Source organism: Bombus vosnesenskii, unplaced genomic scaffold (genome assembly GCF_011952255.1).
Source record: "Bombus vosnesenskii isolate JDL3184/JDL3185 unplaced genomic scaffold, Bvos_JDL3184-5_v1.1 scf7180000013315, whole genome shotgun sequence".
NCBI classification, from domain to species: Eukaryota; Metazoa; Arthropoda; class Insecta; order Hymenoptera; family Apidae; genus Bombus; species Bombus vosnesenskii.
The window spans coordinates 1752056-1776778 of record NW_022882961.1 but is presented as its reverse complement, the minus strand read 5'-3'; the positions used below and the strand labels follow the sequence as shown (position 1 = coordinate 1776778).

The 24723-nt window shown below is 35.1% G+C and overlaps 1 protein-coding gene across 2 annotated transcripts in view; it reads left to right on the top strand.

Moving 5' to 3' along the window:
- LOC117235285 (tyrosine-protein kinase transmembrane receptor Ror) overlaps window positions 1-24723 on the top strand; it is a 350830-nt gene that overhangs the window by 130412 nt on the left and 195695 nt on the right. The window lies entirely within an intron of this gene.

Here is a 24723-nt window from a genome sequence, read left to right as displayed (position 1 = left end):
GAAATATTGAAATTAAATTCGAAAATTATTTGTTTATAATACACATTTCCTGTATGCGTTTGATATTATTCGAATTTCATAGTCAATTTCATATGATATTTTCAAAAAACGTCGGAATACATGATTCAGAATTAAAAGAACAAATTGTAGTAATATTCTAATTTAAAAATTGAACCTTAAAGACTTTCCATAGAATATTTTACCGTAGAATACACTCCCTTATGCATTTCGACTACTTATTTATTTCGAAGTTCGTTTAGTAGCAACTAATAGTTGTTATTTCTTTTAATACAGTTAGAGGTTGAGAATCAGGTCGTGATAATAATAAATTCAAAAGACAAAATAGGAAGAGAAACTCATTATTTTATGTGAAATGTACGAACAAACAAAAATCTTCTTAATGTACATTAAACAATGAACGAAAAAATGAAGAGATAATTATCATATAGCAGAGATATTATTTGGAAGGAAATAATTAAAAAATCTCCTGTAATTAAATGTAATATCTGATCAGAATAAAATCCGTAATCAAGATACATTTTTATATTGGCGAGTGAACAAAAAGTCCTGCTTGATAAAGATCAAATAAAGAGTATTAAACGCAGCTACAGCCATCATTCCATATATATAAAACTATTTCAAACGAAGCAATTGAAAATAAAAATAAGTAGACTAGTAGTGGAATCGTGTCTATTTCCTATATCTGTTCGCTTATTTTCGTCTCCGACTGTATCGAATATATCCAATTGTTCGCGTTCGTATCTGTCTCATATATCGTGTCATATATGTATCATATTCAAAGCATTAACCCTTTCGCTACGGGCGGCTTTTCCGCCGCGTCAAAACAGTGCACAGTGCGCGAGGAAGATCGTCAGCGGCCGCGTTTACGTCTCACTGCAAACCGAGCTATTCTGACGGTGTTTTTCGAAGAAAAACAAGTTTCCACAAAACAGAGTATTTATAACTTCTTAACTTTTAATTACAATTTGGAAACAAAAAGATTACAGAATATAATAATATGATATAATATAACATAATTGTATGATACTAATAGCTTTTCATAATGGTATTGCGTATGGTATTTTTCGAAACATGGTGTTACACATAGGCTAACATGGCAAATCTGGCACTGGTATCGGGATTCGCTCCACAGTTCCCATCAATCGATTATAATCGACAACACACTTTGGTTTTTGAATCATTTATCTGCGTGCGATAATGACGTTTCATGTGAACAAATTTTTCATTGTACAAAGAGGATAACATATACACTGCCCTCTTGTCACACCATCTTATTGTTAATGAAAAGCTTGAGGATGTATTAGGTTGTCCGAGAAGTTCCTTTCGTTTCATGAGGAAATAATAAACGCACAGTTTTTTTATTTTATATTATTTTGCCGATTTACGTACGATCGATTTTGTTCTGTTGATAACACCGCGACATTTCACAGACTTGGTTTCGCGTTTACATGAAGTTGCAGTGTTGTAAAAAACACGTTTGCGAAAGAAAGACACTTTTCGGACAACCTGATACGATACTCGTCGTATGTACAATACGCGGCATCTTACGAACAGCGACTATAGCCGGCCGTATTGGCGAAAGGGTTAAAGAAACTTGATTGAAAAAGTTCGCTGTAAACAGCATTCCGGCGAAACGAAAATCAGCCAAGTAGAAAAGCAAAAGCCGAAAAAAGAAGATCGGGTCCGGCACAAAGAGCTAACCAACCGCGATGCCGAGACGTAGAAAACACTGCTAAAGACAAATCGAATAAACGTGTGTTCAAAGGGCTATTGAAGCCCTATGAAATTGAAGCCCTTCCAGGGAAAAAAATCAGCGAAATAGCACGAAAATGAATTATTCACGGAAGAGAAAATGGGAGGGAAGCAGCTTGAAAAATTTGCTGGGTCGAAAATCCAGGTCGACCGCAGCTTCATCTTGGTTTCAAGCGTTCCCTGGCGAGCTGTCCCGAGGGATGGTCGATTAAAGCGTTCGCCGGCGGGCCGATTCGGCCTTAAAGGCGCGGCACTCGCGCTTCCCGCTGCAGATATACATGGAATAGGAAAACATTCTCGGCGGAAAGCCGAGGTAGAACATAAATCTATGCTTTGAAGACCGTTTTTGGCTATAGCTCTTTCCCTCTCCTACGGCGGCGGCCGTGCTCTCTGTGTACAGTACACGGAGTCTGACGACGTGACATCAAAGAGCAAGAGGCCTGAGAGAGGCTGCCGCGAAAGGCAGACAGCATGAAAGCACAGGTGCATATCGTCGTGTCACTCGTTTGTGGGCTGCTGCGTTACTTTTCCGTGGAGGAGGATTCAGAGCAAAATGGGGGAAGGGAGAGAGATTTAGGAAAGAAGCAGTGAGAGGGGTGTAGGGCGTAGGGGAAGTTTCAAAGCAGGAGAAACGGATGGGATAGAGAAGAGAGATAGGGATAGATTGGAATACAAAAAAGGGATAGAAACCAGAAGCAGAAAATAGATTAGAATAGAATACAAGAAAATAGATTTGAGAATGAGGAGAATAGAAAAGTTGATTGGAAGGAAAAGACGTTGCTGATGTTAAAAGAGGAAATGAAGAGATACGGTTAGTGCTGAGAAAAGGGATGAATGAATAGAGAAGTGGGGAAAGGAAGGGATAGAAAAGCGATTGATGATACTAGCGATTGTGGATTATTATGAATGAAAGCTACTGGGGGATTAAATTAAGGAAGTAAGAAAATAGCAGCTTTGGAAGGAAGAGATATTATTATCTAGTGTTAGACGGGTGGAATGATTTAAACACGTAGCAGGGATTTGCTATGATTAAACGATTGAGAAATAGACGAGTAATCGATAATACGAGAGCTAGAGATGAATGAAAAGTAGTGGAAGATTGGAAAATGAGGAAACTGGGGATGTAGCTTAAAAAAGAAAGACGTTCTTAGTGCAGTGGAAGATATAGCGATAGAAATAAGAATAACGAATAAACGAAAAGACTTGAAGCTAGAGGAATAATTAATTCAAAGGAAGTGAGAGATTAAGAAATAACAGAGAAGAAAGAGATAGGGCAATGAAAATGAAAGAAGTGGTTGAAATGAAAGAAAATAGACAAAAGTTGGGCAGAGGATAAAAAGAATGAAGAGGAAAGTGTTTAAAGGCAAAAGAATAATTAATTGATTATTTATCGATACTAAAGAAATGAAAATTTAGACAATATGGAAAAAATAAAAAATGATAAACGTAGAAGGAAATGACTAGGAAATAGGAAACTGATGAACACGAAAGGAAGAAATGATCGTAGTATGAAAAATAAATTATAACAGTAAGATAAAATAAAACAAAACAGAAATCATAGAATAGTAGAAATGACAATGAAAGGAGAATTATAAGAACAATGAGATTTTTAAATGGAATAGAAAGGAGACGTGAAAAACAAAAATCAGTTAAAACAGAAAGGCTAATTTTCAGGACAATAGAAAATTAAGAATAAGGTATAAAACGAAGAAGTAACGTAGAAGGGAAGAATAGCAAAAGCGCACAAAGGTATTGAGATATTGGAAGAAAAGTAGAAACGAGACATGTATCTCCTGAAACTTAATTAGAAAGGAATAGATGAAAGAAATGCCAGGAAATGAAAAAATGATCTTAAAGAAAGATGGTAGTTGGAGAAACGTTGAAACGATGAAAGGAAGAAAAAAGGAAGGTAATCGAAACAAAGCAACGTAAAGGAAACGACACTGAATGAAGAAGCGCGAGAGGTTTAACAAACGGAGAGAAAAAAAGAGAATCAAGGAAAATGGACGTTGAGAGGAAGTCTAGAGAAAGGGAGGTTAAAAGAAAGTGAAATGAAGTCACAGAAACCTAAAGGAAAGCAAGCCTAAAAAAGAGATTTTAAAGAGGAGAGATCTGAAAGATGAAGAACATGAGAAATGAAAAATTCAAGAAATAAGGCACAGAACGTAGCTTAAAGTGAAAAATATCCGTCAAGAATAATGTGATACTATGAAAATGAAAAAAAATTAAAACAGAAAGTTTAAAAAGTTTGTAAAAGAAAGATTTAAGGAGATTAGGAATACTCGAAAATAATAGTCTAAGAAGAAGGAGAAATAGCAAGAAAATAAAAAAAAAAACATTGCAAATATTTAAGACAACAATTTTTAGAAACTTTAGAAACCACAGATTCAAAAAATAGAACACCAACAAATACCAAATACCAAGAGCAAACAAATACAATTACAATGATGAGGACAAAATGTGAAAAAATAGGAAGCAAAAAGGAGAGCTTTAGTAAAAACAGATTTCAAAGGTTGAAAAGAGAAGAAGTCAACAAAAGACATAGGAAGGTAGATTAAAGGAGATCTTATAGAAAGGCGGATCAAAAGATACGAGAACTCGAGACAGAGAGAAGTATGGAGAAGGATCTAAATAGGCAAGAATTAAAAGAGAGGGATTTAGAAGAAGTGTTCTTCATCTATGGAAGGGAGCGAGAACCTAGAGAGACGGGGGTCAGAAACTAAAGAGATTAAGGCATGGAATCCTAGAAAAGGGGAGCTCAAAGAGAAGCACACGTGGATTAAGAGAGAAGGGGATCAAATGAAGAAGGATTAAGAGTCAAAAATTTTGAAAAAAGAGGCACTGGTACAGAAGGGACGCAAACAGATATGCGCGTTTAAGAATAAAGGAATGAGCAAAAATGAGTCAGGAGTTAGAACCAGAATACGAATATTGTTCAAACAAAAAGGTGTTATCAAAATCATTTTACAAAATAGAACGATAAATGTTAATTACAGAAGCTACTTTAATAGCTGCTTTATTATTTATGAAAACAATGAGATTGATTTATTTATCAGAAAGATAAAGAAATTTAGAAGATTGTATGAAAAATAATATTTCAGCTCAAGAAGAAAACGTTCCAAAATGAACAAAAATAATAAACACTGCGATGGTAAAAATCAAGAGAGAAAAAGTGAAATGAAAATGTAATGAAAAACTAAATCACACGATTTAACCTCAAATATGTATGAAAGAACAATAGTGTCTAGAAGAATGGGAAATAGTTAGAGGGAAAGAAGGATAAAGGCAGATAGGAAGTAAAGGTAAATTATTAAAGGACAAGATTTATCTAATAAATTCTTTGACAACGTACAGGCGCAACTGATTTATAAACAATTCACTGGGAAGTGCTTCCTTTGTAATTGTTTTGAATTTCCTCGGATGCCGTAATTAGAAAAGAAAAAACAGGAATTTTCAAACGCCTTGCAGTCTGATGATTATTGTTGCATCAGCGGAAGCGAGGTTAATTTGTTCAAAGAACCATGCTTTGCCTGGCTATGTTTAAGTAGATATGTTTGTTTGCTCTGTGTCTGATCCGGTATGGTGTTACTGTCGCCGATTATTAAAACTTGTTTTCCTATTTTCACGAATCTTCCTGTGTTCATAGTTTCAATTAGTATTTATTTTTATTAGCATAACTCTCAATATTTCGGTCTCTTGTTATTTCTATTTTTAATTTCGTTTCTTGCCGATCTTTTATTGCCTCGCTTAAAAAAACAACTCCCTTTCTGAGAAATTTTATCCAAACGTAAATGTAGGAATCAGATTCTTCAAAATGATTACTTTAATATCGACCTCGCTGCGTTTTTTTTCCATCATTTTCGATCTGATCGTATTTTCCTAATAGTTGAAAAATATTTCAAGATTCAGGTAAATACGACAAAAGCCTGTTATTAAGTACGCCTGACTTGTTGTTCCAAATTGTAATTTCAAATTAAAACTCTTTTTTGAAAGTCAAACTCTCGATTAAAAGTCTCTTTGTTTGTTGAGACAAGAGCAGCATTGGAATATAAAAATTCAATTCGCAGGATTAAATACGAAAGAAATGTACAGATATAGAATGTTACTCATTTTTCTTCCTTCTTTATCCTGTTCTTCTTGCATTAACAAATTACCAGTGTTCTTTTATTTTCTTTTTCATTCTGATTTTATATAATAACCACATAATAACGAAATTATGAAAATTTGTCTAACAGTTATTTAAAAATAGAATTATTGTTAGAAAAAATAGAATTCTTATAAATTGTAAGATAATTTAGCTTCTTGTAATTTTTAATTTTAATAAAACAGTAATTTTTCTTTATACTTACTTTCTATTTTTCATACACTACATTGGTACCATTGACTTTTGTTTTTACGTTTGCATGAGTCTCTCCCTCGTACATGGAATTTTATGTTAGAATCTTCACCAAAGTTTATCCAATTGTTCGAGGCTTCAATGTTCGTTATATTGGGCGCTGTGAACAAAAACTAACATGAAAATAATATTCCAGTGTTAAAAGGTAACCAATTATCCATATCTTCTGCTTGAATTTTACCCAACATCCAGAAGAAACTAATTCGCGTTTATAAATCTATAAAACTTATTTAATTCTTTTGTAAAATAAAATTTTGTCTATGTCATAATTTATTATTACTACGTAGATATACGATAAAAGTAGATAACAAGAATTACATAACAGTGAAATATTTTGCACAAAAGACGTTAAATTTGTGTTACTTGTAAAATCGATATAAGAACCAACGCTAGAATCATCTTGAAACAAGTAGTTATAAAAACAGAAAAATAATCAGCAGGTGAAATATGAATCGATATAGGAATCATTATGTCAAATAAATTTCCATTCGTTCCAACAGTTATTCACAATAATGAATCTATTTTAGAAAAAGCAACATTGATGATGGGAAGAATCGTATCCTTCTGTTTACAAATGTACACCAAATTTTAATACAAGATGATCAGATCTGTATCAATATTTTTCTTCGTCGCTACATATCGGTCAGTTAATACCGAATCGTAAAATGAATATCGTATCAAACGAAGCAGCACGTCTATTACGCGGAAAAGAGACGACAAAATTTTCAAATGACAATCAACGGAAGTTTGAAACTACTTTCTTCATTTTTCCTTCTATATTTTTTCCCTATTCCACTTGGGGAAGTTTGCGGGGGTGGAAACGAAGTTCCACGGTTTCACGGCTTTTCCGACGAAATATTCGCGTAATCACGTTCATTTGAACGCGGATGCATTTTAATAGCGGGAGCGAATCGCAGGCAACTCGATTCGGAAAGTTGTCACGCTGTCGGGCAAAAACTTAGACCTCGTTAAGGCGCCGAGGTGCGTTTGCGTGACACTCATCAAAGCAACGGCGAGGTTCCTTCAAGAAGACGGAGAAGGATTAATGAAGAGGACTGTCCTTTCTTGCGTTGTTCGCAAACTTTGTAAATTTTTTTCATAAACGCGTTGATGAATTTAGTCGGAATTCGAGATTCATGAAAAATAATTTTAATTTTTGAAGGATTTTGTTACTCAAGGTGTGTAGTTTAGTTTTGTCTAAATAATTAATGTTTCTAAAATGACCTTATATGGCATTTAAAAATTTTAGTCCTATAAGGTGATGAGCGTTTTTTTAATATTCTTTTCAAATTAGTAAAAGATATACTTTTTTCTTTTACTTCATTTGAAATAATATTTATTTAGTTTAGTTGCTCAAATTGAATAATTCTTTTTAATTAACTTTAAGTTGTGCATGAGATTTTTAATTCTTTGAAATCGTAATGTCTTTTAGATTATTATAAATTACAACAACTTTTTCAAATTTAACGAATAATGTTCCTCTAATAGTAAAAATTCTTCTAATTAGTTTGAATTATAAACAAGCTATTCCGAATAAACGATTCTAATCTAAAAATCTAATTGTGATCTTTGTAATTCCAATTGAAAGTTCAAATTTTCGTCCATTTTAAAATTAGATAGTTTGTTAACCCGACTGGGTGATAAATCACGGCTAGGTCCGTAAATAAGAAGTCACAAGTGAAAAATCGCAGAACACTGTAGGAATACTGGCTATGTTAAACAAGACGCAGAACTACCAACACTCTACTTAATTTTGATTTTTATTACGATGTCGAATTTACAATGGAATTTTCCTAACGAAAGAGTATCTAGCTTTTAAATTATTAATTCAAATAATCAATAGCAGTATAACAAAATTTCATATAAACAAATACATAAATATGTACGACCTTTTTTTGTGGGCCATCTCACATAATTCCTCAGCATTTATCATATCAACACAAGACCATAAACGTACAATGCAGATTACATCGCATAACACTATTAATTCCATTCGTAATATATTCTTTTTCAGTTCTAAAATAACCGGATAATCGACGTACGTAACGAAAGTGTTTATTGTAAGAACAAAAATTGGATCACGATTATATTCGACACGAGTTCGATTCAGGAGCGTTTTACAGACGCAAAACATGCTATGGCCACCTGGTGGTGGCGCAATTTAATGATTTCCGGTAGCGATTTTCGATACGCATTTCGATGACCATGAGTTACGTTCGATAAAGTCGAGAACGTAAAGCAGATGAACTGCCAGAATGAAATTGCACGATCATCATTTTCTAGAGAAAACTTCGCTTCCCAGTTGCCTTCAAGTTTGTTCATAACTTCTAACATCCCTGTTCGAAACGATTTAGAAATTTTAGCTCAGTTCGAGAAGTTCATTACGATTTTGACCACTTTTTCAATGTTCAGACTATTATTAGAATCCCGATGTGATAATTCGGTTGCCCGACAAACTTAAAATTCCCAAAATTAGCATATGTAACTCCTTGTTCATGAAAAGTGTAAAAGAAACATCCTAAATTTCCAAAGAATTCGAGGATCTCGAGGAATTCAATAAGCTGAATGAATCAAAATAATCCAAGGAATCGAAAGATCTGGAGAATCCAAGGAATATAAGAAATTGTAAGATCCACCATATAGAATGTATTGAAAGATCGAAAAATCCAGACAATTCTCAGAATCCATTGAATATAAGAGATTCGAGGAATTCCAGGGACTAAAAGAAGTATCTTTTAACGAAACAAAATAATCCAATGAATTCAAGGTTAATGTAAGGAATCCAATAAATTTGAAGACTCGAAGTATACAAAATGTTCAAAAGATCTAATATTTCAAGAATTTAAAAATTCGAGGGGTTCGAATCTCTGGGAATCATTTAGAATTAAATCGGTTAATACAAATCTCATTTATAATATTATATTCCTTTAACGCAAACGATATTTCTACGATAACCGAAACTTCGACGTACATTGTCGCTTTTTTTTTATTAAATTTGTATTCAAAATATATAAATGCATATTTCGAATATCAAATGCACTAATACAAGCACTTTGTTCGATCAAATATGAATAGTTTATTTGCAAAAATTCGTCGAAGCGTTAACAGATTTTAAATTGATCATGGCGGTTTCTCAGTTAATTTGAAAGAATCTTCTTTACCTTATCTATTGCTTGACAACCAAAAATAATAATGAATTGCTAAAATGCAAATGTCAGTTTCTTTATTACACTAACTATACTAACCTGTAAAATGAAGTTTTATTCTATCATAATATCGTCTGTTGGCTCTAATAACGAATAAAATCATTCTGGGTCTTTTTACTTGCAATTTCGTGACTAAATTACATTTTGCCAAAGACAAACAAGCGTCCACATATTTTCTAGTGACAGTGCAATAACAAAATCGTTTATTGCAAGAGCACGATTGCAAATGCGGATCACGATTATGTTGTACACGAGTTGCTCTGCGATTATTCAGCTGCAATTGCAATTCCTGCACGTTCTTCAAAATTTTCCGTTCGATCATTGCGTTATAATATCGTCAACGTTGCGTCAGAGTATCGAAAAATCATCATCTCCGCGTAGAGATACGAGCCAGTGAATCGTGAGTGTCGCGTTGGCTACACGCGGAAAGCGTGCACTCGCGACACGGTCGAGGTAACGACAAGCCATGGATTACTCGCGCGACACGTGTTGCCGACGTTTACCCGCGTCACGTTAACATGTGCATCGGCGTCGTTCCGCGTAAGTGCGCGCAGAAGTGCGCGTACACGTGGTTTCGGCCGGCCGATCCTGTTGCGGATGATTTACATGCGGTCGCGCAACGCCAGCTGGCTTTGCTCGCCGCACAGGATACTACTTTGCCTCCACGAGCGTTTTCGATCCTCATCGCGGTTCGCTGCCCCCGACTTTGCGCACCGCCGATGCTGCAACCGAACCCGTGGCCGGTCGCACGATTTTTAGGGGATATCGAAGGAGGGTAGCTGGAATTTTCAATGGCTGGAAGAATTGGTAATAGGGTGGTTTAGGGTGGTTTGAAGAGGTTCAAGGTGGTCGGTTGGGTTCGGTGACGAATCAAAGTAGATGGAATGCGTAAAGTGGTTTTTCGAGACAGTTATTTGACTTGATCGAAGGTGGCTCGGAAATTCGTTTAACTCTGCTACGTTCTTTCGATCATGTTCGAGCCAATTGTACGTCACGTTAGAAAACATCTTCAGATTGAATAAAATACGAAAAGGTCTCTTCGATATGCATGATGTCTCGTTTCAATTTTATTAGGTTGTCCGAAAAGTTTCTTTCGTTTTATGAGAAAATAATAGACGCACAACATTTTTTGTTTTATATTATTTTGTCGAATTATGTACGATCCATTTTGTTCTGTTCAGATAAACACCGCGACATTTCACAGACTTTGTTTCACGTTTGTACGAAGGTGCACTGTTGTAAAAAAAACACGTTTACGAAAGAAAGACACTTTCCGGGCAACCTAATGCGTTAACTTTTCGAATATTGCGTACGATATCGTTATATATATATAGTAGTGCTGAACAATTTCCGCAACGGAAACTCAAAAAGCGATACAGGAAGCGTAACTACGATCCGGAACTCCATTGAGAAAATCCGATGGCTCCGCTCTCGCGATAAAATAAATCACGGCGCCTGGCCTTGAGAGACGCAGCTTCGCCCACGACTTGAACCCGCGAGACGGCCAGACATGGCGAACTAACTTCGTCCCCGCGATTTCGAGCCGTGGCTAATTGAATTCGATCGAAAATACTCGTCTAATTGCAGCGTCGCTGGTGACTCGACGGTTCCTCTCCCCCGTTTGCCCCACGTGGAAAGTGGGGCTGAACTTTCCAGTTTATGGAACTGAATCTTAAGTGGCCGACCCTCCAATTTAAACTTGGGTTATCGTTCTGTCCTCGAAAGCAGGTTACCGTACACTCACACCCCTTGCCACGACTTGCCTCGTGAATCAAACTCTCTGTCCCTTTGCCGTGCTATTGAATTCAAGAAACAGCGATGGAATCAGGTTCGATACTTATAAATTCGAGTCCAGTAATTGTAGATCTTAAAAATCTGCTTGCACGCACATATCTCGGTACACCTTGTATTTGATTCTATTTGGCAGTACTTTCTTCAATTCTCAAAGTATATACTCATAGAGAATTCGATTCTCTCAAGTCCAAGTCTACTCGAACTTGTAGGTACTAATTCTTTTTCAAAATAAAGAGAGTTCAAAATTTAGGCGACCAACATCGAGGTACTCCATCATGAGAGGGTAAACTGGTCCGTGGAATTTTTTCGAAGCGCGAAAGGGGCGATTCTATGGTATTTTGGGGGATGCGCGTGATTCACGAGTCACTGAGGAAATTGATGGGCCCATTGGACTGTTTGGGAATGGGAGTAGGAGGATCCTTGACCTATCGGTCAGAAGTTGCTCCGAGGAGGAAATTCAAGTTGGTCGACTGGTAAGAATGTGAAAGGAAAGGAATTGGTAAGTTTGCACTTTGATGGACGTGGAAAAGTAGATGGCGAATTAATTTTCTATTTCGACAACGCAGGGTTAATGGTATGAAATTGAATTTTTATGATGAGAAGTTTTTAAATGAATATATTTGATACTTATTTGTAAGGCTTTTTATAGATTGATTTCAGCATGTGCTCATATTTATGTTTCGAGTTTCAGTTTTTTTTTTATTTCAGTTAAATCTATTTATAATTTTCTTCGTCACCGGAAGTTTGAGAAAATGTTCTGTACGTGAGTAAAACACAGTATATATATTGATTCGTGGTTTATATGTAAAATGCTTTTGCTTTAAAATTTGTGAAACTTTCTTTCAAAAATATATTCAGCTTTCATTTTTAATTAACAAAAAACAGTACTCGAACGTTTTACTCAATACATGTAATATTAAACTATACAGGATATTGAGAAGCCTAGGATAAAATAAAAGCCTAGAACTTTAAAAGTTTTTAGTATTTGATTACTTAGCATAAGTTTGGAATTATTTTATACAGGGTGTTACGAAATATGTGGTAGATATTTAAAAGATGGATTCTAAACATGAAAAGAACGAAAGAAATTCATATACAAAAATGTAATACGAAAGTTTGAAGCTTATTTTTCAAATTATTGACAATGAATCAGCTGACCAACCCTACTGTCTATCTCATTTATACTGTGTGTTTCTCACTTTAATATGACATATCTGTCTATATCTGACGTCATTTGTTTCAATTCATGGACCTTGGTGTATAGATACAATAACTCTATATGTATGGAATTTCTAATTCAGTCGCCTATAATACGTGATATAGTTCAATTATAACAAAAAGTTTTCAAACGAAACACATCGTGGGCATAGGAAATAAAATTTTGTATCTTTCAATAATTCTTGATCGATATTAGCAATAATCTTTTATGGCGTTATAATATTTTCTGTTAAATCTCTCGCAGACTAATTTCTTTATTTGTATTTTATATTTTGACACAAAACAGTTTAACGTGCTCATAAATACGTAAAAATACAACACCTCACTCGAAAAACTTGATCTTAATCTTCTTATTTCTGTTGGCAAGTATCATAAGTCTTTACAATTCATCTCTTTAACACTTTGTGTAATATTAGCATATCGCTGCAAGAATCTTATTCTATAAATCAAAATCCTATATCTAATGGAAAAAATCATCCTTACTCTGGAATCTTATTTTCTAAAAATGTAACCTCTTCGAATCTGATGGGACGTTTATCTTTACCGACATTTTGTTTTACTTTGCCAGTCAGAAGCTCTTTAACGGATAAAAAAAAATGGTTTTAGATTATAAAGACGAAAACGTAATAAAGCTCTCATCAAAAACTCGCGATCAACGTTCGCTCTCGTTTCTACTAAATGCATGGCGATGAAAACTTGATCGATCCTCCACAAACGAGTCTCTTTTTTTTGACGAGTTGTCGGTTCGCGTTGAAATAGCGTCGCGGCGCCGTTCGAATGCCTGAAGATCGAGCGTCGACCACCCAGTCAGATCCCCAAGTAATAAATTATATCTCGTTTTCTGATACACAAGAGAAGAATTACAGAAATTCATCATTCTGTGTTTTGAGATCTAACACGCTGTTTTCTTTGACAATTTGTTCACAAATTTCTGTTTATGTAATTAATTATTTCATTCGAAATAATTTTTAAGTTCATGAATTTTACTTTCAATTTTCTACATCTTCAAATTTTGTAAATCTTCGTGTCAATGATTACATATTTGTACCACAATATCCAAGGCACAAAATAGTCAAACATTTTGTTTGTTTTCAAGTTTTAGTAATGTGGATTTTTTTCAAATTCACCTGTTAGAAATAAAAGCATAAAAGTTAAAAATTTAATTAGTTCCGGTGTTTGAAAATTTGTGATTTAATTAATACTTGGCATACTTTTTCACGTTGTTTTACAGTGAAGGTAGTATTTCAAGAGAAACAACGTGGTACGTTAAATTTACTATTCTTTGTCTAATTAGTGGAAGAATGTATATATCCTTGTACAAATACGATTTACATTCCTAAAAATATTATGTGACTATTATATACTCATATCATATTATACTCATTAATCACGCAACTTTCTTGAAACCTTCCTTAAAATTCTATTATTCAAAATTTGAGGAAATGCAAACCAGTAAGCGCGTTAAAGGCATCTTTCCAAACATTTTACCCAAACCCAATTTCCTAAAGTGGACTCCTAAACATAAACGAAAAGCTAGCACCGCGCCACACCGGACAAAAAAGGGGGAAACGAGAAGAGAACAACGGTTAAACTGTCTCAAAGTCCGTCCCATTCACTGCCACCGGAATTTCCATCCCCTTCCTCTGTCCGACCTCTCCAATTAGCCTTGTCAAAAACACACGTCGAACTACCCCAACGAGATCCAACCCCCTTCGTCCCGTGTCATTCGCTCTCTTGGTTCACATGGCTGACAAGGAAAATGAAATTTCCCGGTAGCGGGTGGAACAAACGGAAAAACCGGAGGGCCACGGAATTGCGTCAGAAAAATGAGGCCCCTGGTAACGCACATCCCCGCGTCGTTCTATATTTCAAGGGTCGTGTTTCGACTGGCCAGAAACTGCAAAGTCATTTCGAGGCCGTTGCAACGCAATAAAAGAGCAGTAGGGGTGGCAATAAAGGCCAGTGACGCGGTTAACTGAAAAAAAATCTATTTTTTCGCTTCGAGACGCGGTTATCATCCCCCTGATGGTGGTTCAGTCTCGGGACGGTTGACAAATACGCGTCCAGTTTGTTAGTGGGTTTCTTTCTTTTCGAGAATGATCTTCTATTGTTCTTAGGGTGTAGGAGATAAGGGAGGTTTATGGGTTGACGTTAAGGATGGTAGATGATTCCATCTTGGAATTGCAACTTTGGCTTTTCTTCTTCATTTTACGACGACCGGTTACTTTCGAATAGTTTATGTTTATAGAGAAGTTTAATACTATCGAGTGCCGTATTTTTATTTGGCAGATTCTACAGTATTCTTTGATATAAATATAAATATAAATGTAAAATATAAATTTAGCGATAAGTAACTATGAAACTGTGGATATTCCTGCATTTATGTAAAATTGAACTTGATTCAAAGCTGCACAAACTATGCAGAAATATATAAAATATCCACAGTACAGTTATTATTGTAATATTTAATGATAGTGATTTAACGATGTATAATTGTATAGAGACCTGCATTCTAACAATTATATACTAATAGTTAATAATGTGGACAAGTGAAGTGATTGAATCTTGCTAAGTAAAATTTAAATGGAAATGATTGTAAGAGATTAGCAATCCTAGTATCAAGTTAACTTGTCTTTCCCTTCTAGGAAATTTAAATTAAACTTAATAGGAGCAGCTTAGTTTATTAAGATAATTTGTAATAGAGGAGTATATTTGTCAAGAAAATATTTATAGGATACCTGCACCATCTAAATTATAGATTCTAGAAAATGCTATATATAAGTATTCTAATAATTTTTGATAATGTTTCTTGATGTAATTGTGAAGAAACTCGATTAGCTTATTTATCTCGGTTGTACGTACTTGTGTTTATGAAGTAGTTCTGTCTCACGATGTGAAAATATGAGTGGAATAGATATTTCTAACCTGTATAGGTTGATAATAAGAGAATAACTTGTAGCTTCTTTGTAGACAATATATATACATTTCAATGATTTAAAAACAAACAGTTTCATTATTTTGCATATTTCTTATCTCGCAACTGAATTAAGTGCACTGTTTTATTTCTCAAAACTTGGAATATTGTACTGAAAAATTATCAAAGAATCAATCGGTTCATAAAAATATTTTGTTGATACCTTAAATGACACGAAATAAAAATTGCAAACGTCCCGTTAAAATTTATATAAATGGTTTCATTTTACTTATTCATCATATAGTTTGATGGAAAAGAAGAGAAGGTTAGTTTATTTAATAAATAACCGTAGTCTAAACGTGGTATCATTTTAGTATCTCTATCAAAAAATTTCAAAACGGCGGTGAAGCCTTTAAAACAAATCAAAGGTTTTCTTGCATATCTTACAAAAAAGAAATAAAGTAATGTCAAAAACTGGAATCGTAAACGAAAAATGCAAAACACGATGAGTTCTCGCGCCGTGAAAATAAATTCCCAAACGAAGATACATTCTTCGTGAATGAAAGGGAAGATGTATGTGCATTCCTAAAACCACCATTCGTAATCCAAACAGGCGAGTATTAATAGGCGGGAAAGAAAACAGTGAAAATTTTCAGCGACCGATGTCTGACAATCGTCGAACAGCTGACACACGGACAGTCCAGAAATAAATTTTTCTTGTCGCGAATTTTTGTCGATTGTCTCGACAATTCCTCCTAACTTCTTCGAAATTACGTTGTTTTTTATTCCAAAAATGTAAAAAATCATCACTGATTCCAAAAGTAGAAATGTAGACGAAATAAATGTAGCAATAAGTAAAAAAGTGTAGAAAAATTTTTTTAAATATAAATTATAGTATTGTCGTATTTTTGTTTAGATATACGTCAAGATCGAATTCAATAAGGATAAACTAAACTTTATTATATGTTCTATATATCTGATTTCGTTGTATACAATTTTTATAAACTTTCATATGTCCTTTATTTATTATTATTAAAGTTCCTTTAAAACCGTGAATTTTATGTTTTATGTATGACTCAAATTTTTCAATTTCCGTATATATGCATAAACACATCTGGTTTAGGAAGCGTCTGGTTCAATAAAGTATGACTCGTTAAAAATCAAGCATTTCATATGCGCAAGCTAATACTGTACAGTGACTGCATAATATTTTTGGTTCTTGTAAAATATTCTTCGATGATGAAGTTAGTACAAATATTCCTTACCAATAATTAATACAATTAAAATATTATGAAGTAACATTTAAATAAGCACATGTACATGTTTCAAGTAAAGTATATTTATTCTTAATAATATAGATTCGCTAAAAAATATTATTGAACGAAGAATTAAAGAGAACCTTTTAAAGGGATTGAAAGTCCGAACAATGAATACAAATGAAGAAATATATGAATAAATCAGAAATTGCAAATTAATGTAAATTGTAATATTGATACAATTTTTGTTAGAAAAATAGAGAAAAAGTATACATTCTATTGGCAGTTTAATTACGACATTTAGTACAATTTTGATTTTCGCATATTTCTCTCAATAATAATTAAGTAAATACTTCCGAGCTCTTATTGATCTGGAAACATCTTTCAAATATACTTATTTCCATAAATTAATGAATTTTTTCAAACATCCTTTAACCGAGATAATTAACTCTCTGTTAGATCATGCAACCACAAAAGTTATATACCTATATGCCTATTCTTTTTTAATTTCATTTTGCTATCTGTGCGTCACTGTATTATCATATTTTATTAATGCATCTCCATGCCAGTACCAAATTATTACATATCAGATTAAAATAAAAAATTGTTCTGAATTATAACTTTTTCTTCTCAGATCCAAACGAAGGACTGACCATAAGAAATTATAAAAATATAGAATATATAACTATGAAATATATGAAATACCTAAACAGACATCCACTTGCTTTGAACACATCTATTCACTATATAGCATAAACTCGTCAAAAAATAATCTAATCACCTAACAAAAAAAGAAATAAAATGAACGTTTCACAGGGGTGTTAAAAATCACACCATCGCACTCACTGTCGTCCCCTCTGTCCCGCTTGTCAATCTCCCGCTGTCGAATCTCGATCGTTCCGCGTCGTAAATACGAGCCATATGATCGCCGGCCGTCTCTGAATCATCGCCGCAGAAAATATCCACGACCCCGAAGGTACAACCTACTCCACGCTTTCCACCTTCGAAAAGGTACCACCAGTTCCTCGCTTTAATATCCAATTCCTTTCTAAGAATTTCCTTCCTCACACAAACTCTCTTTTAAATCGCACGATGAAAAAAGAAAGAATAGAAAACCACGAACCTTTGTTCCTCTTTTTTTCTTCCAAAAGACACGACAGTCGCTTTAACCGCGTTTAGAGTTCCAAAGCGCGTGAAAAAAATGCCAAGCTCCTCGGGGTACGCGACAAGACGAGGGCGTCACACGCGACACACATTCACTCGACTCGAAAAAAAAGGAGGCGCTAAGGGAGCAAAAACAGCGAAGAAAGACATGGAAGAGAGGAAAAAGAATTGAAAGAGAGAGGAGAAACAAAGAAGACAAGGATAGAAAAAGAAGGAACGAACGATAGAAGAAGAAAGAGAAGAGGCAAAAAACACGAGAGTGGTCCAGCTCGAAGCAACAATGCCTTTTTCATCCTTCTTTTACTTGCACCTCACTAACGACCGGGAGCACGCTATCCAACCTTCTTGCTCGCCTTTTTGCTCGCTTTTTTATCTCTCGACCCGTCGCCCCATCGTCGAACGCGTCCCTATCCCTTCCCTATTTTCCCCCCACGGCCATCCCTTCCCTTTTCCACCCTTGTTTTTTCTACACCGGTACACAGGAAGGCAGGAAGCTTCTTCACGCGACGTACCTCTCTTTTTGCCCCTCTGTTCCTTACTTCACTTGTTTCTCTCTCACCGACGCACCACCCTTTCTCGACCACCTTCTTCTAACTCGTTGCTTCGTCTTTTTTCCCCTTTTCCGTCTTCGTCGTCTGTTTCTTCTTGCTCTTCCTGTTTCCCTTGCGTTTCCTTCTCGCGGCCACGGCCGTGCGGAATTCGAACCGGGGTTCGATTTGGCGGCACCCGGTTTGAGCCGGTCGGCATAACTGCGTTCGAGTAGACCACTCACTCCCGGACTCGTGGCCTCTTGCCTCTTCTCTCTCGCTCTTTTTATGTTTCTCTCTCTCTCTCTCTCTCTCTCTCGCTCGTTCGCTCACACTCGCCGTTTCGCTCCCAAGCTCGGCTCTACCACCTCTCGAACGTTCTTCTTAGTACTCCCTCTCTTTCGCACCAGTTTAACGGTCTTTCTTTGTCTTGCGCTAATTTATCGCTGTCTTTGTTGGTAGTAATGGGTTTGAGGTGATTTCATTTGGCTCGAGCGAGAATAGAAGGTTGCACGGAGGTTGAAGTGGAGTTTTCGTGATTTGGAAATTTTTGTCAGACGCAAAGCACCAAATGAAACAAAAGTTGTGATATTGGCACTTTAGAAAACGCAATACTCGATAAATGACATAAAAATCAGAATGCTGGAGTTTTTGAAACATATCTCTGTTTCAAAGTCTTCGGACGGGTGTTGTATTTCATTAAAATTGTATCAACCCTAAACTTGCATAAATCAAAAAACACATTTCTGTCTCTGTATTAGTTGTTCAATTGTGCTCTATACAATTATGCTTCTCTTTTGTTAAAAGTATCCTTATAATTAGGTATTTATCGTTTTAACGCTAAGATTATAGATAGCAGTAAGATTAATTCATTCAACAGACTCCAATGAAATGTCATGATAGTACTATAAACTATAAACCTTACAGCTTATACGTATATATTCATATTTTTATTAATACTGTAAAAAAGTAGAGCTTGTATTTTAATTGATAAATGTTGTAACGTGCATTTTAACTTCGATATTGTAAATTCATGCTTGTCCATTTTTCTGTATTCACACTTGACACATTGTAAATGTATAACCATCCATTGTCTAGGTTTATTAACTACAACCAGCTGAAAGTACGCATTTTATTACATCTAATATCAGAAATACAACCAATTTTTACGATGGTTATTAATTATTCTCTATCCTCAAGTAGTTCATTCGAGATAGCTCGTAACTTTACTACACTGTGAAAGATTGAAAAAATCTCCTTTCATTAATTATCTTCTAAATAATAACATCATCACACCGTGAAACAGATAAAAATCTCTCGCTTTTGATAAATTAAGAAATCCAACCCTCCACTGAAACACCCACAAAACGCCTCACCTCCAAAAAAAATGCAATCACTAAATCACCACAAGAGAACCACAAGAACATCCAACTACCGCGTTCCAAGTCATTCTAAACTCACGAATCTAGGTCTTGGCGATAGTCACGAGGTGTCCTCCCGGTGGTAATCGAATTTAGTCCCATCACTATCATCACCCTGATCTTCTGCTTCGATTCTTAGCCTTGTTCCTCACTTTGGATCACCAATTTTCCTTCCTTTTCCATTTTTAGCCCCTTCTCCGTTCGTTTCGTTTTCTCTTTCGTAAACACGGTTCAACGTTGCTGTATCCCGATTTTCTCCGCCGCCTTTTTTACCCCTCCACGTTCTGTTATTCCTCCCCACCCCATTTACTGTTTTTCTCTTTCTCTTTCCGGTACCCTTCTCTCCAACACCCAACACACTCGCGCACACACCTTCTACCGTAATGTATGTGTACACACATACAGGCATTAGTAACGCGTACCACGCTATCTTGCCGATCTAAAATTACCCCAGAAACGAGGAACGGCCGCGAGGCGAGTCTCTCGCTCTCTTCCGCACGCTTCTTACCGCTAACACGCACGCGAGTTCCGCCCTACCAGGTGGAGGATCGCTGGATCACAGTCGTGGATCGGTTACGGGGTCGATGGATCGGTTTTCCTAAGTGGCCTTCCATGAGTCTTCAAGTATACTTAGTGCAAGCGATATAGTAAGATAAAACGTTAACCCTTTGCACCCTGAACAGCGTTCGAAATTTTATCCTAATTGATTATTCAAATTAATTGCTTCTCACAGATATCCATAATGGAAATATACATATTTTTATATTCCCCTAATAAATATTTATATCGGTATATTTCTGTCAAAATTATGGTATAACACGAAAGAATATGTTTTATAATAATCTGACAGTGTAAATCCTATGTACTTGTTGGATCGTCACATGAGCTGTTCGGAAAAATACAGGAAAGCGACGATGTTGCTGATCACACGATGGGTCGGTTTTCTTAAGCGGCCTTCCGAGGGTCTTCAGATATACTTACAAATGGTGTAAACGATATAGCGCGGTTGTCAAATAAATCGTTAACCCTGTGCGGTCTGAGCAACATGCGAGATCTTATCACGACTGATTCATGTAGGTACAATAAGCTGCTGCTTTCCAAAGGTATTTACAATTTGTCTGTATTTTCATGTTTTTGTAACTAATAGTCTACATCGATATATTTCTGTTGAATTAAATTATAATCAGATTGCGGATTTTTATGCATTTATGGGAGATTTAAAGATGAAAACAATGCATATCATGTGCAAAAATATATTTAACGAAATATTGAAAGTAGAATATTTATCATAATATCTAGTAAATGAAACAGATAATTGTTTGAATCCCATTTTTTAATTAGTCTACAAAAATGTTTTAACTTCTGATCGATTTTATGGCCTAACTATGCATTTCGCTTCCACCGTCTATAACAAGTATTAGGTCTGCGAAAAGAAGGTAAAAAAGTTAGCGGAGAAGAGAAAGTAGTTATAATGATGGATAGAATGAATGCATTCAGGCAATTGGCTTGGTTAATGCTGTTTGTCGATGTTGTTTGTATATTGATTCTTTCGTGAGCTAAGGGAATCTGAAGTAATTGGACATGTTTGAACAGGGTGAAGAATAGTGTTCTGTTCTTGTGGCTGAAATGTGTAGGGTTGAACATGTTGATTTTAGTTCAGGTCTAGTTTTAATTTCTTAATGATTTACTTTTCTTCTTTTAATACGTCAGAGGAGTTAACGACGTGTAACTGATCTTTCAATTTAAATTTCACTATCTCTGTAAAAATTAATAATTATTTTGTAAGTTACAAGAGTCTAAAGTAAATGAATACGTTGGAATTGAATTGAAGATACGACTTTGTGTAATTGCGTGATCGTGAAAATTTCTCTTTCGTATAGTGTTAAAGGATCGGCAATCTGTGTATGCATCTTTAATTTAAATTTTACTATCGTGAGATATATCAAGAAGAAATCATTTTTTTAATACAACTTTCCCTCCTCCTATTTCTTTCATAATATTTCTAACAATATATTATTGTTGCACACGGGAAGCAAAAGGGTTGATCAGATTTCGCATTCGAGTGTTCGAGGATCGGCTAATAATCCGTGTAATTCGACGAACAACGATCACCGTGACAATTATACGGTATTGTTTGTAACTAGTGATCAATGTGCCAGCGGAGGGTGTTGCGGTTACGGCGTTTAAGTTCCGGATAGAAGATACGCGGAACGGTGAGCGCTGTATGTAAATTCCTGTGGCACATTTCACGCGCCATAAACTTATGAATGACCGGTGTGGACAAGTCCGTTCTGATGCGTTGCTCGTATGCTCCGCCAGGGTTGATCCATAAACATGCGACGCGGAGAATTCCTAATGATTACAATCACGCGGGAACGTTGATCGAGGCTATGAATGAAAATTGGACAGGGGTAACGCGCGTTTCACGCCCAACCATCAAAGAAAATGCGTTAGTAGAATGCCAAAGGAAATGTATAGTATATATCGGGCCTCCAACTTGGTTCAAAATTATGTTCTCATTACTGATCAAAATAATTTAAATATGTAAATCTATATTTTCACGTTGTGTATCGCATAATACATTTTCAATATATTGTTGTGATGCAAAAAAGAAGTAATATGCTAAAGACATAAAATCCTCTGCTTGCGTATCGAATTTTGCTGAAAGATTGTCCGCACGTGATAAACGTTAATTATTATCAATTCTCAATTGATTAAATTATTAATGACAGCTTAAATTAGGATGCAGAATTTTATTTTATTTTGTATTTTTGTATTTATTTTGTCTTACACGATATAAATTATCGGTTTTATTTATTATTAGATGGATGAAAAATACAAATTAAAATTAGAAATAAGTGAATACAATTGTGATCGCCTCTAACCTAACGATACTAATGGAGGATTAAAGATCGTTTGTCTGAGTTTATGATCTAGGTGTTAACGTAGGTTCGAGATTATTTTGGCACTCCTTCCTGTTATTTTAAATAACTTTTGAGTTAAATTAGAATCAAAATATATTGCACTCCACTTTTCAGAAAATAAATGATCTCTCAGAAGAGTAATTTAATATTTGAAAAAATTTTAGTTTTGATTATATAAGGCAAATATATATGGAAAATAATGACGGAGGATATTGTACTTGAATCCTAGTACCGAAACATACTAACAAATACAAGTTACGTGTAACAATACGACATGCAATTTTGTAAGATTAAAAACATCTTCTTGTACATTTTTTTTATCAATATTCTCCATTAAATAGATACATATAACAATATATAAATATAATCAATATGCTTCTTTTATCAGAATCTTCAAACTATGACTTATCCCTGGCATAAAGTAAGACACATTTCATTGAATAAATATAAAATAGAGATTTAGGAAATCTTTCATCGTAAAATACGTATTTATTTCATTTCACAATTAGTATAAATCTTAACAAATTTCGCTTACGAACCACCATAAGAATCACTCCTTCGCCAATTTCCCAATCTCCACCACTTTCAAACTATCCAATTCTCCAAATATGCATCACCAAACTTCAAAACGAAGGCGCCTAGCAAACACTTTCGAACTGACTCAAACCATCTGCTTCTAACAACTCCTAATTTCAACGGCGCGAATCAGATCTATTACCGTAAATATACGTACAAGTTTCAAGAATAAATATGTCAAATCTGAACGCAGCTGCTTCGTTCATCATTCACGATCCCTCGCCTCCGGGTTAATCATCCGGTGGTCCAAAAGAAAAGTTTGGACGACGTTCAGGAGAAACGGACAGTCGTGATCCGGACGCGGGTCCACATGTCACTGGGTGGCCTACATTTACAAGTTAAATCCACACCGTGTTCCACTGTTCCAGTCTATTATAAATTGGACTGTCGTCGAGTAAGTGCCGCATAGTAGAACCGTGAAGAGCTTCATTATTCCGGTCGCCGCGCAGTCCGATTGCTCAGGGACGAAGAGATAGAGGAACAGATAGAGATTCGAATGTGCTATGTGTGGGTGTTGGGGAAAGTGTTTGGAAAGTGAGCGTAGAGGATAAGTCAAAGCGGAAAAGCGAAAGTGAAACGAAGTATTAGGTTTTATAATTTCAAGATAATTAGGTGAGGTACTCGTGGTTACTCCTCTCATTTTTAGTATATTGCGCCTTGTTCCAAAGTCTCGTGAACGTCGCTTCTTTGCTTCAATTGACTTCCTTAGGGAAGACCTACAAATATCAGTCTTCTTTTTTTTATTTTCGTAGTATTTTCTTTTTCCGAGAAAAAAAATATTTTCAAGTGTACCCTGAGCAAGTGCGCTGGAATGTTCACGAAACGTTGGAACAAAACACGACAAACCAATCAAAACCTGATCAAAATCAGGAGAATCAGAAATATGAAACGAAATTGTTGAGTACCTTTGATTTCATGGAGTGAATTGAACTTCTGTGCACGATTTTGAATGTGTAAAATATATGCAATTCTGTTTTTACATAATGCATTCACTTCTGAAGAAACGTGTCAATAAGAATAGCGCAATGAAAAGATAAAAAATTGAATAATTGCATGCTTGTTCTTTAATAAGAGAGATGTTTAATACATATTAAAATTCAATACTTTAATTAAATCAATTAATCTATTTTTCCAGGAAATATTCCGAAGAATTCTGATGTTTCTTGTCACTTTAATTAAAATTTACTATCAACCGAAGAAACATCAAAATTCTTTAAAATTAAACAAACAAGATTTCCTTGGCAAGAATCGTGTGTATGTTTATTATTAGGTGCATCCGTCTTCGAAGGATCACGCGAATTAAATTCGCGATCTATATAAGCTTTCATTGAGTCTATTTAGAAACATTGGGTCTAAATCTAAACCTAAATAACTATTTGTATTTATAGAAATTGTATTCAACGCGTAATTATTTCAAACTTCTAATTTAATTCAAATATTTATTCGTGATTACATTTACATTAATATCTACGATCAAGTATATTTAATCGTGGTAAAAGATGAAGGCCAAAGGTTAAAAACATTATAACCTACATTTCCTGCCTCTTATATAAG